We start from the raw sequence: 6,000 nt of genomic DNA on the forward strand, positions 1-6,000 counted from the left end.
GTATTCTTGAATATGCTTGATTTTGCTTCAAACTCGGCCCTATCTCGTTTTCTATTTGTTGGTGGAACCTCTGAATTTATGGTCTGAGGGGATAATGGTGAAGCAGAGTCCTCGAAAAATGGAGGTTTGTATGAAGATTCTTGTATGTCACTTTGCACGAATTTACCACTATTATAATCAAAGATATAATCATTTAATAAATTAGTTTCCCTATTTTCTTCTATCTCAAATGTTCTTGCATCAGTGTCATCTCCTAGTCCAATTGAGTATTTTCCAATAGCCGTTCATGTCCCAACCGCAATTCTCAAATCTTCATAATCATCAAAAGTTTCTGTCCGATAATGTTCATGTATAGGATGAGAATGGTAAAAAATTAAAAAACACCAGGTGTTAAAACTAGTTATAATTATAATTATAAATATAAATTTTATTATTTTAACTCAAAGACTCTTATCTTAAAATAATCCTACCATACTTCATCTTTAGTAGTTAATTTCTTTGTCACGGAATCCCATCCAAAACCAGAGTTATGATATATAAGCTTACAATAATTGTTGTATCGTTGTTTGAACCACTTTAAACGACTTTGATATTGTGCAATAGTCTTTTCACATCCAAGTTTTTCGTTTAAAGTAGGAAGTAATTTTTTATCTTTTGTTTTTTGTTAAATTACTCCATTTTTATCACGTCATCCTCGAATTGCACCATTAACCATGAGTTTTAACAATTCATTACTCTCTTCAGTCGTCGACACATTATATTTTTCTTGTGAATCTCCATAGATAGTATTACTTGCATAAGATAGAAAATGTACAATGATAATAAGCTAACAAATATATACATTTTACTAGGTATTAACCAAAAAAAGCAAATAACAATTAAGTTTCCGACACAAAATAAAATCAATGAATAGTTATATGGGGAAGTCTGTTTTTATTTGTATAAAGCTAGAAAATAATTTATCGGTCTATGATTTTAATTGTTCACTATTATTATCTTGAGTATTACATATTTCTGGTGGATTTCTCTCCGTCGAGGAGCTATTTGTTTTTGTAATCTCGTTTAAATTGATTTACGATTATTTTATTTAGTGCAAAAAAAAAAAAGAAAGGAATGATAATAACATTTGATGTCTTCATTGTAGGTAAATCGACAGTATTGTTTTTTCAGAAATCCTATTACAGAACCCTATCAAAACTAGAATAAGAGTCATATATGTTTCAGAATTTTCACATCTAGAATAAGAGTTATATATGTTTCAAATAAGTCCAACCCAATAACACATCTTGCCCAATTTACAAATTAATTAAAAAAAACTTAAAAAGTTAAAAAGAACTTTATAAATAAAATATATATGTAAGATTATGTAATCTCTCTTATAAATAAGTTAAAATATTTTAAAATAACCACGCAGTTTATTATTTTTTCATAAGATTATGGCCACATCGTCTAAATTTAAGATGGAACAAAATTTTTTACTAAAAACGAAAGGAACAAATGTCAATTGTGAGAAAGTCTCACGTATATTTATTCATGAGATCCATCAAATCTGTCCATATTTAGAATAAAAAATAATATTTTTCACAAAATTTATATATTTTTATGGATGAACAAATAGAATATTTGTCTCACAAAATTGACCCATTAAACTATCTCACAAAATTTTTTGTGTATATATTAATATTTCCTAATCATTCTCAAATCTTTCCTTATTATGTGATTTATTTTTATATAAACATTTATAAACCCTAATAATTTATCAGTTTTTTTTTTAAAATATTTAGTTAAATTATATCCAATTTGTTCATCTCGGTACAACATATGATGACCTACTGTTGACAATTTGTTAGCTTCAACATAACAAAATATTAAATATAAGCATTGAGCAGAGAAAATAAAACATAAAATTAGATTAAAAAAAAATCGGTTTAATTCCTAACTAGAAACCGCAACTTTGGTTTGAGAAAATACAAATGTACAGACTTCCCCATATCACATTGTATGCAAAATTTTGGAGCACACACATAACAGACAGAAACAACGAACGGAACACAGAAAGAGATACATAGAAATCATAATATGTTTTTTTTTTATCAAATCACTCATGATTCAAGAAAGAAATCATATGTCTGAAATTCGAGGAACACTAGAATTGTCTTTAGAGAGGATAAAAACGTCGTCTTTGAATGACAAAGAGAGAGATGGGTGAGGATGATATTTTATTCGATTAAAAGTCTACCAAAATCTCTAGGGTGAGTAGAAGATAATTTTTGAATTTCTAAAGTTGTACCTAGAGTTTTAAAAGTTTGTACGTAAAGAATTATATTAGAATCATTGTAAATCTAAGAAAATATTGGATATCTATAGATTTTTAAAAAGTCAAGTTTGAATACCACTAGACTTTTTAAGACTCAAGAAATATCTAATTTGAATACCACTAAAATTTTATAGAGTTTATAAAAGTCTATGTTCAATATCTCTAAACTTTTAAACTCCACAAAAATCAATAAAAGTTATTAAATTTTCAAGATTGAATACATACCCCTAAATCAAGGTGGCTCCCCTCTAGTTTTTAAACTTCATAAGAATTATCATTTAATTGGAAGCCTACTTCTATGTGAAGGTGCATCCCTAAATTTTGCACAGTTATATATTTACGAACCAGAAAACGAAATTACTAATCGGATTTATATTTTCATGTATATTTTAAAATGTATATATTATATTTAATAGACCATATTTTCTATTTGGTTAGTATAAATTAATTTATATTGAATCAATGTATTTCTTCAGAAAAAATATCCACATAAATAATCTGTATTTGGAGATAGTTTCTGAGTTAAATGTCATGTTAGATGAAAACAATGTTTTGATCAAGTTTTTAGGATGACCAAGATAGAATGGTGGTAGAAGGAAGAGTACCATATATTAAAATAAAGTTGATTGGTATAAGATGTAGGTAGGAAGACAATATAATCTTCCTTATTCTTCTGAGATTGCTGCATTAATTGTGGGATATTTCGATGAGTCTTTGGGCGATATAGATATTTTAGTAGAAACACGAACATGACAACTTAAATGTATCAATGAATTGAATCTTGCATATTTTGCTCTCCGATATCTTGTACTTTTCCTGAGGATGGTTAAAATGAAGATTTTCAATTGTCAGAATCTATGTCAAGTGTTGGAGGTAGAAAAAAAATAAGTATAAGAAAATTTTTTGCTTATCATGATAGGTATTTCGAATTTTCGAGTAATTTGTTTCGAGAAGACTTTTTCAACTGTTAATTGTCGATGCATACACAATGATTGAATATGGAAAGTTGACATATATTCGGATGCATCAGAAACCATTGAAATGTGAAATGTACAAAGTTCTTCATGATACATTTTTTGTGTGGTGAAACAAATGCATGTACACAAGGAAAAATTATTATACCGCCTTCTAATTTTACTGCATGAGCAAGATATATGATTCATAATTACCAACATGCGATAGTTGTAAGTAAATAGGTATGTTACCCAGATGTTTTTAATTACATTTACATGTAACCCAAAATGTCCCGAAATTGTCAGATTTATCAAGGCATGGTGGTTGAGGGCCGAAGACAATCCAAATATTATTTTAAGAATCTTTAAAGTAAGTTTGGATGCCTTGATTAAAGATGTCATATAGAATAAAATATTTTGAAATGTTAAAGCAGGTAAAAAAAATTAAAAGTTTTTGCAATTATATCTTAGGTACTACTTTTTTGGATTTAAGCAAATTAATATCTTTTAATAAATATAATTCATTAAATATGTCATATAGAATAAAATATTTTGAAATGTTAAAGCAGGTAAAAAAAATTAAAAGTTTTTGCAATTATATCTTAGGTACTACTATTTTGGATTTAAGAAAATTAATATCTTTTAATAAATATAATTAATTATTGTTCTTAAATTTTTTAGTACTATTTATGTGGAATCCAAAAGCGAAGATTATCGTATGCCCACATTTTTCTTTTCTTATGTAAAAGAAAAAATATCCAGCAACAGAGACAATTGATCATATCATGTATGCTGAAATTCCTATGAAAAAGATGATCATGCTTATTACGTTGTAGTACGGGATCTATTGATGCACGGTCCATACAGTGAGGTAAGAAAAAATTCTCGGTGCATGTCTGATGGTCGCTGCACAAAGCATTTTCCTATAAAATTTGTTGAAGTGACATCAATTGATGAAGATGGATACCCAATTTATCGACGCAGAGATAATGAGCGAACATTTCTAAAAAATTGTGTTAATTTGAATAACAGATTTTTTATTCCCCATAATCGTTATTTGTTGATTTGGTACAAAAATTATAAGAATGTTGAATTGGTTGCATTGTGCAACCAATCTCGGGCTATAAAATATTTGTTCAAATATATAAACAAAGGACAAGATCATGTGACTGCACCATTCTATCGAAGCTCAGATGATGAGATTTGGGAAAAAGTGTTGATAGAGTTATTATGTACTACGACTGCATATATATTTCCCCGTGTGAGGTTTCATGGAGAATTTTTTTATTTGACATTCAATACAGAGATCCACCTGTTGATCGTCTAAGCTTTCATCTTTTGAAAGCAAAATATTATTTTTTCAGATTCAAATGAAATCAATAATGTTCTCGATCGACCTAATGTTAACTATAGCATGTTTCTAGTATGGATGGAAGCTAAAAAGGAATATCCAGAGGCAAAAGAATTAACATATGTTGAATTCCAATGAAGTATGTTTTGGAAGCAGGATACACGAGAATTTGTTCCAAGAATGCAGAGATTTTCAATTAGACGCACTTTTTTTACATTCCTCCAGGTTGTCGGGACATGTATTATTTAAGATGTCTCCTCAATGTAAATTGTGGTGCCACTTGCTATGATGATATAAATTTTGTTAACAGTGTTCAATACCGTTCATTTCACGATGCTTTCTATGCATTGGGGTTATCGAATGACAAAAAAAGAGTATATTGACACTACAACAAAAACGGCAAACGACAACGGATAAAATCCGTTGTCATTAGGTAATTTACAACTGTTGTAATTGATGGTGTTATTGAAAGTGCGTTCAACGACAACGGATTTTATCTGTTGTCGTTGCTATTATTTGCGACGGTTTATCACAAACCGTTGGTAATTAGCGACGGTTTATGATTTAGTTTGGCGAAGGTTTATGATTTAGTGACGGAAAACATACAAAACCATCGCTAAGTAGCGACGGTTTTATATACTGTCGCTAATATTACCGACGAATTTCCATACGTCCGTCGCGAATTTTAGCGACGGTGTTTCATGATATCCGTCGCTAAGTTTTTCAGTAAAATAAAAAAAATTTACTTTTAATAATTTAATAAAAAAAAACTTACAATCTAACTATGCTAACAATATTCATGATCTTAACTAACACTTAAAAATTTACCAAAAAGTGAAGCGAAATTTTTTATCCTAAATCGAAACTAAAATCGTCTAAGAGAGAAAAATTTCAAGTGTTGTGTAGTGATGTGGAGGAAAATGGACAGAAAACGGGGATATTTATAGACAATATGCGACGTGTTTGGATGAAACTGTCGCTAATAGCGACGGTTATTTATTAAACCGTCGCTAATTTAAAAATTACGACGGTTTTGCTTACAATCGTCGCTATATTTAGCGACGGTGTTGCAAAACTGTCGCTAAATTTAACGATGTTTTTAACAAAAACCGTCGCTAATTTAAAAATTCCGACGGTTTTGCTTAAAACTGTCGCTATATATAGCTACGGATTTAGAACCGTTACTAAATTTAGCGACGATTTTAAACAAAACCGTCGCAAGTTTTAAAATAGCGACAGTTTTGTTAGAACCGTCGCTAAATTTAGTGTCGCTTTTAGCGAAACCGTCGCTAAATAGAGCAACATTTTAAAAAAACCGTTGTTGTTTGTCCAAAAAACACGCTAATCGACAACGGTTTTCTAAAAACGTTGTCGATTGT

The sequence above is a fragment of the Primulina huaijiensis genome, chromosome 15 (assembly GCF_012295235.1).
Source record: "Primulina huaijiensis isolate GDHJ02 chromosome 15, ASM1229523v2, whole genome shotgun sequence".
Classification (NCBI taxonomy): domain Eukaryota; kingdom Viridiplantae; phylum Streptophyta; class Magnoliopsida; order Lamiales; family Gesneriaceae; genus Primulina; species Primulina huaijiensis.